The 13,138-nt window shown below is 43.9% G+C and overlaps 1 protein-coding gene across 1 annotated transcript in view; it reads left to right on the top strand.

Annotated features, from left to right (window-relative positions):
• Positions 1–3,119: 3,119 nt before the first annotated feature.
• LARP4B (La ribonucleoprotein 4B) overlaps positions 3,120–13,138 on the top strand; it is a 58,904-nt gene continuing 48,885 nt past the window's right edge. The window contains exon 1 of the mRNA XM_033164908.1: positions 3,120–3,242. The gene's annotated coding sequence lies outside the window, so the exon portion shown is untranslated. The remainder of the gene's footprint in view (positions 3,243–13,138) is intronic.

Below are 13,138 nucleotides of genomic sequence, written 5' to 3' on the forward strand. Positions count from 1 at the left end.
TAATTCTGTTCTCAACAATTTTCTGCCCTATCTCTACATTAATCTACAAAAGGAGTTACTAACCTACAGCCTTCCAGATGTTTCTGAACTACAACTCCCACCATCCCCAATCAGCATGGTTGATGATGGTTAATGGTCAATGATACTGTGAGTTGTAGTCCAGAAATATCTGGAAGTCTATAGGTTCCCTACTTCTCATGCAAATAAACCTCATACTGCTATGTAGATTACGGCTACAATCCATCAATCTGGAAACAAGTCCTATTCAATATAGCAGAGCTTACTTTCAAGTAAACATAGGATCAGGATGCATGTGTCCTTGTAGTTGGTTTTGCATTATTCACTTCCCACCACTACGTGGTGACAATTTGGGGGTTCCCAAAGCAAGAGTGGGAAGACTGACTACACAGAAGTTCTGAATTTCATCTTCCAGCCCCAGTCAACATGGCCAATGGTCAGGGATGATTAAATCTTTAGTCCAACAATACATGGAAGGCCACAGAAATCTCACCCTAGCATAAAGGTTTACACGTATTTACTCAAAAGAAAGTTACACTAAGTTCAATACATGTAGCTTTTAACTTTTAAAATTAAACTGAAGGAATTTTGATGATGCAACTTCCCCCATATTGGTCCTGTAGTGGAGAATATGGTAGAATTGACCCTTCCATCAAGTACTAAATGGTAGAGGCTTCATTAGCTCCTGGGGTGTCAATTGTATGACCCCATCCATTTAATCTAAAGCCCCATTCTTTCTAAGTCTCAGACTTACACTCCTAATAAGTATGCATAGCATCTTAGCCTTAATAAGTATTACATTGCAGTTTTAAGGACATACATCTGTATTAATTAGAAAACACTGAATTTATCTTGGAAAATTATATAAAAATACCTCAGTATAAATTTAAAAAAATTGTAAGTGTAAAAATGGTACAAAAGAGACACTTGGAAGAGAGATTCTTACTATCTCGTAGCAGAGTTGGCACAATGACGATTGCTCAAAACACATTAAAACTTGATTAGATTTACATCTACCCATATCCACCTTTAAACAAACATTCCTTACAACAAACTTAGGCTAGAATAAATCATAGACACTTAGCTTTTCAAGTAAGTGAAGATTGTACTCACAGAGTTTCAGAAGTTACAGCAAACAATTATTGGCAGTAGAATAAAGAAGGAAAGGTTCCAAACAACTTAAGAAAACAAAAGAACTTGATTTCCTTACAGAATAATAATGAAGTCTGCAAGCTGTAAAAATCTCTTTTATTTTGCTCACATGGTTTTCCTTCAGCTGGGAGCCATCTCCTTGACTCCCTCCTTCCAGGAAGGGAAAAAAGGGAAAGGGAGGAAGAGGCAAAGGCTCCTGGGAGCCTGTTGAACCTTTCTCACTAGGAATTTAAGCTCAGTGCTTGGGTTAATTTGTTCCGGAGGTCCATTCTTAACCTGAAACTGTTCTTAACTAGAGGCGTGCTTTTGCTAATGGAGCCTTTTTGCTGCCGCTGTGCCGCCGGCACACGATTTCCATTCTCATCCTGGGGCAAAGTTCTCAACTCGAGGTAACTCTTCCAGGTTAGCAGAATTTGTAACCTGAAGCATTTGTAACGTATTTTATAAGTTTATTATTTAATTAGTTTATGAATCACTTCCCATGAATTTTTAAAAAAGTAAAAACAATTGCCTACATAAAAACCATTATAAAATATAAACGCAGTAAAAAAAAACACACCAGCGCATACATAAAAATCATTCCAAACCCAAGGCAAGATACTAACTTGGATTAAGGTTTTAGAAGGCTTTCTCTCAGGAAAGGCTGTGAAACAGAAGTGGGGAGCTTGTGGCCCTTCAGACATGGCCAGTCTACAACTCTCACTGCCCCCGACCACGTTCTCTGGGGCTGAGGGGGGCAGGGTCCAGCAACAGGCTCCTTACACGGCAGTGTAGGATGACAGCATAAACCATTTAAAATCAGTGAGAGCAGCAAATCATCGCCTTCTCTAGAAATGTGGGCCTAGTTTTTCATGCCCAGTTATGCTTGGGGGGGGGGGGGAGAAGAAGCAATCTGCTTTCAAACTAGGACTAACTAGGCCCATTTTCTTTTTCTAGTCGTTACAAAAGGGCTACGGCAGAGTCCTAGAAAGGGAGAGCTGCTGTTGCTCATTGCTCTTTTTAAAATAATTCGTTATATTAAAAAAAACCCGAGGGAAATGTGTTACAAGACTTATTTATTTGCGCGGGCCCAAAATCAGCCCTTTCCTACGGAAGCCGCGCAGAGGACAACCTTCCTGCATCAGCGGCCGTAAATGGAACAGCTCCCTGAGAGAGAGAGAGAGAGAGAGAGAGAGAGAGAGAGAATGTGCTAACCGCTACTAGAGCCTTCTGCGAATTCCTCCTCCTCCCCCCGGCCCCCACCTTCGCTCTCAACTCATGAAAGGGGCACTGACGTCACCCGCTCACTCGCCGCGCGGCTCGCGTCACGTCACGCCGCGCCCCGCGTGCCGTCCCTGCCGCCAGCCAATCACACGCGGAGAAGGTTACCGGCCTATTTCCACCCCTCCTCTCTCCCTCCCTTTCCTTGCTTCCCCCTTCCCACAGCCTCTCTCTTTCGCCTGAGCGGAGGGAGGAGATATAGAGAGGTGCGCGAGGCGTTTTTCGGGGAGGGGGGAGGGGGCGAGTCTCCAGGCGTCGACCAATATCTTCCGCCGCCGGGGGAGGGACTTCCGCCCGGAGCCGGAAGCGGGGCTCGTGGGTCTCCCTGGCGCTCGCTCTCTATCTCTCTCTTTTTCCCTCGCGCTCCGTCTCTCTCTCTGTCTCTGTCTCTCTCTGTCTCTCCCTCTCATATATGCGAGTGAATTGTCCCTGCTGCTTCTTGGCGCCCAGAAGCCCCGGGGCCCGGACACCCGCCGCCGCCGCCGCCGCTCTCTCTTCCTCCTCCCGCCTCTCCGCGCCCTTCCCTCCCCGCTTGTCGCTCCTCCTCCTCCCCGCCGCCGCCGCCGCCACTCCTCCTCCTCCCCCGCCTGGGCCCCGCTGCCGCCCCCCGCCGCCCTCTCTCTCTGTCTTTCTCTCTCACCCCTTCCTGGGATTCGGCAGCGGCGGCGGCGGAGGAACGAGAAGGAGGCGGCGGCGGGAGACGAAGACGGAGGCCGAGAGAAGCAGCGGCGGCAGCGAAGGATCTCTAAGGCCGGCCTCCGATCGCGATCCCTCCCGGCCCGCCGGGGCCTTGCTGGCTGTTGGGTTGACAGGTGAGTTGAGGCGCCGTTTAGTAGGAGTCAAGTGGCAGCAGGGCCGCCGCCGCCGCCGCCGCTTCCTCCCGTCACCGCCCCGAGCCGCCGCCATTTTCTCACCCGAGGCCGCTCGCGGTGGGGGGCGGGGCTGGCCGCTGCAGGGAACTAGCCCCGGTTTCGTGGCCTGCTCCTGCCGGGAGCTCCGCACTGCGTCGGCTTCGGCCTGGTCGCCGGGAGGGAAGTGCTGGGCCCGGCGGCGGCGGCGGCGGCGGCATCTTCACGTGTTTCGTTTCGTTTCCTTTTCCCTCCTACACCGTCGTATTTGGTTGGGGGGGGGAGGGGAAAGAAGGAAGGAGAGAGCGCCCTTTTAAGTTGATCCCAGGCTGGCCGAAAACGGGGGACACCCCCACCCCCATTGGGGACCCGCCCCCAGCGGGAAGCCACAGCTCACCCTCGCTTCGTTTCCTCAAGCTTCCCCCAAACCCCCACCTCCATAGTCCTCCTTGACTCACACCCTTATCTAAAGTTAGGAATTCAAACACACACGCCCTTCTTTCCATACTTGCAATGGGTATGATTCAAGTGTGACAGGAGGGTGGCTTTCTACTGGTTTCTCAGCGTCTCGGACAAAACCGGGCCGTGATTTTAATCATTTTGCGACTTTTGCTGAACTTTAAAGCAGGCAGTGAGTTTGCTGCTGTTCATTTGAACGCGAGAGGTTTAGGGCTCTTAGGTCTAAATGGTTGCCTCTCTGTAGCTCTCTGCATTTGAAAACATGGTGTGAGATCGTCTGGGTCTGAAGTTCAGTAACTAAGAAGGTGGGAGTCTGAGCCTTCCTGATGGACTGTGGAAATATGTCGTTTCTGTGTTCTCACTGCGATGAAGTGGATTGTGTGCTGCTGCTGCTTTTCTTTTTCTTGCAAGTGCCATACTTTTTGTGCTATTTATCCTAACGTAAGAGTGAAATGAGTTTTGGATCTCTTATGTTATGATGATACTTTATAACTACCCCATTCCTGCCAACTTTCATCACTGCACAACCAGCTCAGTCTTTCGCTGCTGAGGATACTGTGTACCATATAAGATCTGTAATAGAGCCATTTAATAGCCACTAATAGGTTTCCTGTTACGCCATTTCTGGTTTCACTCTAGTTTCTCTAATTTAGCCATTTTAGGTGGCAACTTAGGTCTGTGTTGCTGGATGCTATTCATTTTAATAACAGTTTTGCCTGATAACATTGACCACTGTGATGGAGAAACCTGTGGCCTGCCACAACTCTCATCCTTGATCATTGGCAATGGTGACTTGGATTGATGGGAGTTGTGGTCCTCCAGATGTTGATGGGCTACTCGTTTCTCTTCCCTGACTTACAGACATTTGCTGAAAGTAAACTTTATGCAAATGCCTAGTCAACTGATTACTCCTTTGAGGGTGTTAGGAGTTGTGACTTCAGCTTTTGTGTATACATGTACTAACAGAGTACTCTGTTAAAATGCTTTTTGGACAGTAGCATGGTTGCAATCACAATCTAGCTTGCAAATACTGCATGAGAGTAAACAATATGTTGAATGTGGCTCAGAGAGAGTAAACTAGATTTTTTTCTAAGGTATGTAAAGGATTTCCTGTTTTGGTGTAAACATGCTACATTTGTATCATGGGGTGGATCCAGACTAAGTTGGTTTCATTTTGTTCTCAATGAAATCTGGGATAAATTAATAATGACTTTACATATGTCCCTTTGATTTAAGTGCCACTCAGGCTGGATTTAGCCTTTGTGTTGGACTGCCAGTATACAAATTCTCTGCTTTCTATCAATTGTGAAAGTTTATGACATAGATCCTTCAATCACAAGGCCAGAGTTTTGGTTCAGGACCAAAGCTGCAGGGACAGCGAGATTGAATTTTGGCAACCTTGAGATACAGAGGGTGAAGCCTGAATATTTTAGTTCTTGAGTTTAGCTCATATGGTCTGGTTTTGTTGGACTTCATCAGAAGACTAAACAAATTTGTACTAAAAGCCTTTAGTCTGTTCAGAGAAGGGAGACTACATGTGGCATCATTCCGAAGACATTTGCAAACCACTTCAATACAATTCTTACTTGTCTCTTCCTTGTGTCTCCATGGCTGGTGCTCTCTTCAAACTTTTCAGTGGAACCTAGTGGATTCTGGGTATCTTTGGCAAAAAACACCCTTTCAGTTTAATGTAAAGCATCTGCTTGTTGTTGTTGTTGTTGTTGTTTTATCACCATTATTATCATCATCCTGTCTAATGTAAAGCTGATAAGCTATCAAACTGTTGGACTTAAGCAGTAAACACTTGTGCTGAAGCTTGGACAGATGTCATTTGTTGCACCCCCCTTAAAAAAACAAGATCAGTTGACAACCTTTTGGTTTAATTTGTGTTTGTATTCATGCAAACACCAAAATGCTGGGAAAGTATAACTGTTAAGGGCCACATCATTAAGATACATTAGGCAATATAGATATGGTATGGTACCGTTTTATTGTCATCTTTCAGGCTTCACTACCTTCAAGCTGGATGGTTGTTAGTGGCCAGGATCCTGAAGATCGTCAGGTCCAAGCCCCTGCCACAGATAAAGCATTTTGATGCATATTTCTTTTAGGTAATTTAAGTGAGAGAATGGTCAGGATGAAGATTGCTGTTGTGGTGATGCCAGTATAATGTGGCAGAAGCAACATAATACTGTGTACTCCAGATTCACAGCATTGTGGCCATACTTTTCGGTGGCAGGGCTCAGCTCTGTAATATTCAAAACATGAACAAAATTACCTTTGAACACGTGCAGAGTGGAATTTCCCTTTAAATGAGTCACCAGAACACTGTTTGATATGAAATATTACTTCACAGGGTGTACTTTCCTTAGAAAGTTTTGAGCCTTAGTTTTGTAAAAGTAGATACACCATTTAAGAATAGAAAATCATTTTTGATGTATGCATATTTACTGTACCTTTTCATAAAATTTGTGAGTGCTATATCTCTTTTCTTAAGTTTTTCCCCCTTCTGAGAATAAGATTATGATTGATGACAGAATTACAATAAGACTTAAGGAAGAGAAGTACATACTGTATTAGTTACATAAAGCATTGTCCAATCCTTCATATACATTGTACTTCCTTAGTTACTTTAAAGACAAGAGTTTTCTAAGGGGACAATGATAATAACACTACAATATAATGGAGAACTCTACTCTTGAGTTGTGTTCAGCTGAGTAATTGGAATTAATGTGTCTTAAATTATGTCTGCTAATTTCAATAAGACTTCTCTGAGTATGACTTAACTTGGACACAACCCTTTGCCCTAACCCCACATAGTTCACATATCGTTACAAAGCAGTAAAGCCTGACTCCTTCCTTTGCCATAAACTTATAGTTAATTAGGAAAAAAGTGCCTTCCTTTTTTCTCATTCTGCACTTTTCAGAAATAGTAGCCTACCATACAGGATTTTTGTTTCAGGATTGAAAAACCAGCCCACATGTAGGGGATGTACTGAACAGAAGGATTAAGGAGGAATGCTTCCCTTGTGGCTGTCCTGCTCTAGGAGAGGGTTAGAGTAAATGACCTCCAAGGTCCCTTCCAACTCATATCATCCTTTGTGGATATGATTGGTTGCCAGGTGGGTACTTATAACCTGGAACAGTAGCCTCAGTTGCATAGACTCCCATGTTTCTAGTCCAGTGAATAAACAGATCTGAGACATGGCTCCACTCCTCTGTCACTGAAAGCCATCCAACTCCAAGATACGGTGAAGCTTGAAATGAATCATAGGATACCATACCATATTGCCTAAATAATACATCTGTTGAGGGTTTGGCCCATTATATTTGCACTTGCCTGAGCGAACATGGAACTCCCTGGTGGCTACTGTTGGTTGAATTTGATTAATTTTTGAGAAACCTATACCTACAACTCTCTGATCAAGCAACTTGTAATTGAACATAAGAAACTGACTGGAAAAGGAAAGGAAGAAATATGACAGCACAAGATTTAGAAATATAAAACATCACCTAAAATTTACATTACACCTATTTGGGGTTAATTTGTTAAGTGAAAAATGCAGAGTAACCAAATCAGATAAAGATGTTCAAAGAAATTTCACCAAAAGCATAACTGAGGGGCTAAACCCAAATCTTTAATAGTGGTGTCTACAATTTTCTCTCTGTGGCAAAAAATAGTTATTTTTCATTTTAAGGTTCTTTTAGATTTACTAGAGGTATATACTAGAGCTTCTTCCTACCTTTCCTCCAAGAAGCCTTTCTTCTAGTTGGCCTTCATGGTGGTTCTCCTGCTGCATTTTACCCTTACAACAACCATGTCAGGTAGGTTAAGCTAAGAGACTGTGTGCTTCATTGCTGGGTGCAGATTTGAATCCTGGTCTTCCATATCCCAGACCAACACTCTTAACTACCACACTGTATTGGCTGTCTTTATAAATTCTAACCTTTATAAAATTAAAACAGTTTATTGTGTTAGATTCTACATGCCCAGTTTATACTAAGTGAGGCTAGATATAACTTGGTCAAATTCCAGTTAATGTTGTATCTTGGTCTTTCAGATGGACATTGTGCCTGATGTGTACATGTGTCAGAAGAGATACATGTCCAGGTAGAAATTATTCAGATGCATTTGTAGCAAGTGCTTGGGAAAGCTGTACTTGTAGAATTTCTGCCTGGATATTCACTTCATAATGCTGTGATGGAGCTCCACACATTTATAGGTGCCAGGCAGAAATTCTTAGGTGAGTACATCACAAGTGTTGGGAGAAGGTGTACCTGTAGAATTACAGGTTTCCTGTTTAATACACATATTAGGTAAAGGTAATGGGTCCCCTGACCATTAGGTCCAGTCGTGTCCGACACTGGGGTTGCGGCACTCATCTTGCATTACTGGCTGAGGGAGCCGACGTACAGCTTCCGGGTCATGTGGCCAGCATGGTGCAGGATGCGGGTGGTGCTGTGGGTTAAACCACAGAGCCTAGGGCTTGCTGATCAGAAGGTTGGCGGTTTGAATCCCCGCAACGGGGTGAGCTCCCATTGCTCAGTTCCAGCTCCTGCCCACCTAGCAGTTCGAAAACACGTCAAAGTGCAAGTAGATAAATAGGTACCGCTCCGGTGGGAAGGTAAACGGCGTTTCCGTGCGCTGCTCTGGTTCACCAGAAGCAGCTTTGTCATGCTGGCCACATGACCCTGAAGCTGTATGCCAGCTCCCTCGGCCAGTAATGCGAGATGAGCGCCGCAACCCCAGAGTTGGACACGACTGGACCTAATGGTCAGGGGTCCCTTTACCTTTTTATATAGTATGGTGGGAGTGATGTTTGTGGGGGGAAGTCTAAAGTTTCCTTTCTTTGGCTTCTTGGTACACCTTCAAGTCATTGTTAAACAAAAATCCACCTGCTGTTCGGATTGCTATAGTTTTACTCCATGTAATTGCAAGTGTTGGATCATTTACTCCGTGTAATTGCAAGTGTTGGATCATCGTGCTTAAATCACTTGACTCCTGAAACTGTTGCTACACCAAGATGGAATCCAGAGTTACAAAATGGGAAATGCAGGCTGGGAAGAGTGGCATGAGGACCTTTGACAATCAGGTTTTATTTATAAATACATGCTTGCACAGAATGGATGTGTATGGCTTGTATTGGCCTTAAGTGGCAGGGAAGCTAGAACATTTGAGAAAATAGGCTAAAATTCTGCGTCAGTATGTGTGACACTGGGAGCAAGTACATGAAACATGAACAGTCACTTGGCAGGCAAATCTGAGCATGGCAGATTAAAAGTCAGACCAGTGGTGACCCTGTTCATTTTAAGTTTACATCTATACTTTCAGGAAGTTGGTCTGATTTATTGGCTACAGCATGATTTTGCTGCTCTGGTGTGCTGCATGGCCAAATGATCTGCTATGGACCTGGACATAGTAAGCTCAAACTTTGAGAACAAGCTGTATAAGCCAGCAGAAGAATTTGGTGCAGATTTTAGTTGACTAACATAAATTATGTTTCAGAGCCTGAAAGTTAGATAACCTTTTATAGTAGGCTTACCACTACTGTATTTCAAAGACGCATTGTTAAAATTCTGTAGTGCATATAAATCTGGATAGGTAACTGGAACACTCTTTTTCTTGCAATTGTGTCTCCAGCTTCCTTTTCGTATTTTCCCTCTTTAAACTGAGAAGCAAAATGAGCCTTTTCTAGTATTGTAGAATGATTTCCAGTGACAACACCATTCCCTTATGTTTAAACAGAAAAGAACAGTGATTTCCTTGTTAACAAAGCTGTTTAAAGCTTGACACCAGTTGCCTGTATGGTGAGGTTCCGGCTTCATGTCATAAACAGCTACTTGCTGGTGAAGTATGCTGTACTGAATTGTATTGAGTTGTCCTCCTCATTCTCTCATTGATTAAAATTGAAGGGCAGGGTGGTCTGAAACAGGGCCCGATGGTTGCATGTGGTCTTGGCCCCCTGCAACATTTGACACCCCATCCGTGCAGGAAGGAAGTGTGAGGGCTCTGACAGGGTCCTAGAGTCCTCTTTCCCAAAGCTCAGTTAGCACTTCCCCAGCTTTGGGAAGGAGATAGGACCCTGCCAGAGCCTTGTGCCTCTTTCTCAAAAAACAGTGACTCACTCACTCACTTACCCCTTACCTAGCTTTGGGAAGGCAGTGTGAGGGCTGGGGGAGGGGCATCAAATTTTGGGCTCACTTCTCCCCCCCCACACACACAACAAGCCAGTGTGCAGCCTTTAGGTTCCATGTAAGAGTACTCTTGAGACTCACTTGGTATGAAAATAGATATAGGGATTTAGATTTACTCCACATCCTTAATGACTACCTGACGTGTGATACAAAACTTTCATTGCTTCATAAGCTGACGGTTGTTGCCACCATTGTGCTTCATGAGCACTACAATAAATTTAGCAACAATATAAAGGACAGGCTTTTCCTTGGTAATGAAAAACAAAGAGCTCAAGATTTCCTAAAGGCTTCTTAAGCAGCTGCCAGAAAGATATTGCTATTTAGTAGTGTGTGAGCTCAGGCAGGCAATCTGTAAAATGGACAGGGCCTTAGCATAACTGGAAATACTGTGGTTGCATGTTGAAAACTCAGTTTCAGGTACTTGGTATTATAACCAAGTTTCAGGTACTTGGTATCAACCTCAGTTGACCCAGAGCAGCTTGATTAGCCTAACTAACCAACCCTCCTGGCATGCTACAAGGTTCAGTCATTGCTCAGTGCTTTAGTGAAAAAGGTAGCTACAAATGTAGCTAAAATTTGTTTCCACAAAAGAAATTGTTGCATCTTGCTTGGAGGATGATATGCTTCCTAGTTTTCTATTTCTCTCCTTGAAATAATTTCCAACCAGATTTTAGTACAGGAACTTTAAAACGCAGTCCAGCTAGTACACGGGTAGGGAAGCTTTTTGGCTTCACAGACCAGATCCTGCTGGAACAGGATTGCACAGCCAATGCAAGATTAAACTCTTTGCTCACATTTACAAGCCAACATCGCCAGTGATGTCTGCTGGTGGGCAGGTGGTTTTGGGGAAATGACCTCATGGGTGAAATTGTACCTTCTAGCAGACTAAGATTCTCCCCCAAACCTGGAGGTTCCCTGCCTGTGAGCTAGCAGAACATTATAGTTTGAACTTTAGGTGCAATGCTAATAGCAGCAATGCATTTTTTTATGTTTTTAGCTTTAGGAAACCCCAGGTGAGCAGGCAACCATTGGAAGTGTTAGTAATGGCAGTGGTGCAAATGTCTGCTACAATGGTCATAATTAATCATTCTCAGTTCCATGGACGATGGATGTGCCGCTTCTTTTTTAACCAATGCATCTGATGGAAACAAAGCCTACCCCGTTTGTATTGCCACACACTGCTCATCAATATGCTATTCCTTAACATGAGTTCAAGCTGCTTAAAGTCACACCCTTATTTCAAAACACAGTAAGGCTCAAAAGCTAATTATATCAAATTAAAAGACCAGTTCTACCTTTGAAGTCCGGCTATTCCTCAGAGTGCCTTTTTATCATCTTTGTCTGATATATCTGCTGTGACCCTTACCTGACTGGAAGTGTTCTGGCCACAATTACCTATGCCCAGTAACTTCTTGTTAAGCCTTGCTGTGTTTTGTAATTAGGACTGCCTTTGAAAATAGCCTGCAACCTACGGTAACTCGTCCAAAGTATGACTGCAAGCTGCAGCTGAGAGATTTCGATCATATTTGTACCAGTGCTTTATCAAGTGTACTTGCTCCAGTCCATTATGAGGCCAAATTAAAGAGGGCACCTGAAAGATTGCTGCCTTCCACATGTACTGACCTGAATGTTAATATCTTCTTCACAGACCTTCTTTTGGTGCCCCTGCCAAATAAGTGAGCAGGATGTCTAGCGGTGAGTCATTGGGGCTCCTTGGTGATGGCACCCCAGTTGTAGAATGCCCTCCCCGATTAGGCTTGCCTGGCACTGCCTTTATGGTACCAGAGGAATACTAGTTTTGAGGATCCTTAAAAGTTGTATATTGTAACACGCTGTTTACTTGCTGTGTGTTTTTATCCATGCTTGTAAAACTGGCTTTATCTGGAACTCCTTTAGCTCTGTTTGGGCATTGTATTCCAAATCAGTGTTAGAAACTCAGATATATAAGCTAGGCGCCAAATGGCTCCTTAAACCAGGGTTACAGTCACCAACATCTGGTTGCCGTTTTGGGGCCAGATAGTTTTTCAGTAAGACTTTTTGGTTCCTGAAATCCATTCTGATTGTACAAATAAAATATGATGGATAGAATTCTACAGGATGGGGTATTAGTGTGTGAAAACAGTCAGGATCCAAGGATCCCCTGGCATGCACTTCCAGATGGTGGAGAGCTCAGTCACCATCCTGGCACCCAGGCATCTTCACTGGGTTGCAAGTGGCTAATAGCCAGGTGCAAAATGTGCATGGCACCTTGCAAATATCAAATGCTGTTCCAAATGTGTGAAGAGGCCTATGCACCAACCATGCGTATGCAGTGAGCAAATGATTGGCGTTAGTCTGACGAGGGTGCTTCTACATACCACTCCATCTTGCCTGATGAAGAAATGTAGAGAACTGACATTTTGGTTGGTCCCAATGAAGGTATTGCTCAGCTGTGGATCTTGCCCTGTAAAAAACCCCTCTTCTCGGGGTTCTTATCCCTAGGTTGCAAATACTAGGCCAGGTATCCCCAAACTCGGCCCTCCAGATTTTTTTCCACTACAGTTCCCATCATCCCTGACCACTGGTCCTGTTAGCTAAGGATGATGGGAGTTGTAGTCCCAAAACATCTGGAGGGCCGAGTTTGGGGATGCCTGCACTAGGCACATAGAGGTTTTCCCCATTCATCCTGAGCTGAATTTTCATTGAGGGGTATGGCCAGCACATTTCTTGCTGCCTAGCGACCTTTCACATGTTTGATACCCACAGCTCCCTAAGACCTGATCAGGGCTCTTTTTCGCTGGAGCAGTTTTATAATATTATATTTTACTATAACAGTGTTACTAGGTGGCCTACATAAATTCCATGAATAGAATAAAATGATAAATATAACCACACTGTGAAATTCCTGTATGGTGAAGTAGTATGATTCTACAAGGCACCAAAAATTTCTTAAGTCTTTCTCATTTTACACTAAATTCTTATAAAAGGGGAAGCAGCCTTGACTCTCATTAAACATACATGGAATTGTTAGAATTTTTCTGAATGAGCAGAAATGTAATTCAGAAACTGGTGTGGCGATGCTAGAAGGGAAATGCAGAAGTTGTCTTGCCATGTTTCCTGTTATGCCCAGTCTTTTACATATGCAGTCAAAGGGAACAAAACGCTTTTATGCTTAAAAAAGGGCCTAAATTCCTGTTTCTCAGATATAACGAAGTTTGTGAAACTCA

The sequence above is a fragment of the Lacerta agilis genome, chromosome 12 (genome assembly GCF_009819535.1).
Source record: "Lacerta agilis isolate rLacAgi1 chromosome 12, rLacAgi1.pri, whole genome shotgun sequence".
In the NCBI taxonomy this organism is placed as follows: Eukaryota; Metazoa; Chordata; class Lepidosauria; order Squamata; family Lacertidae; genus Lacerta; species Lacerta agilis.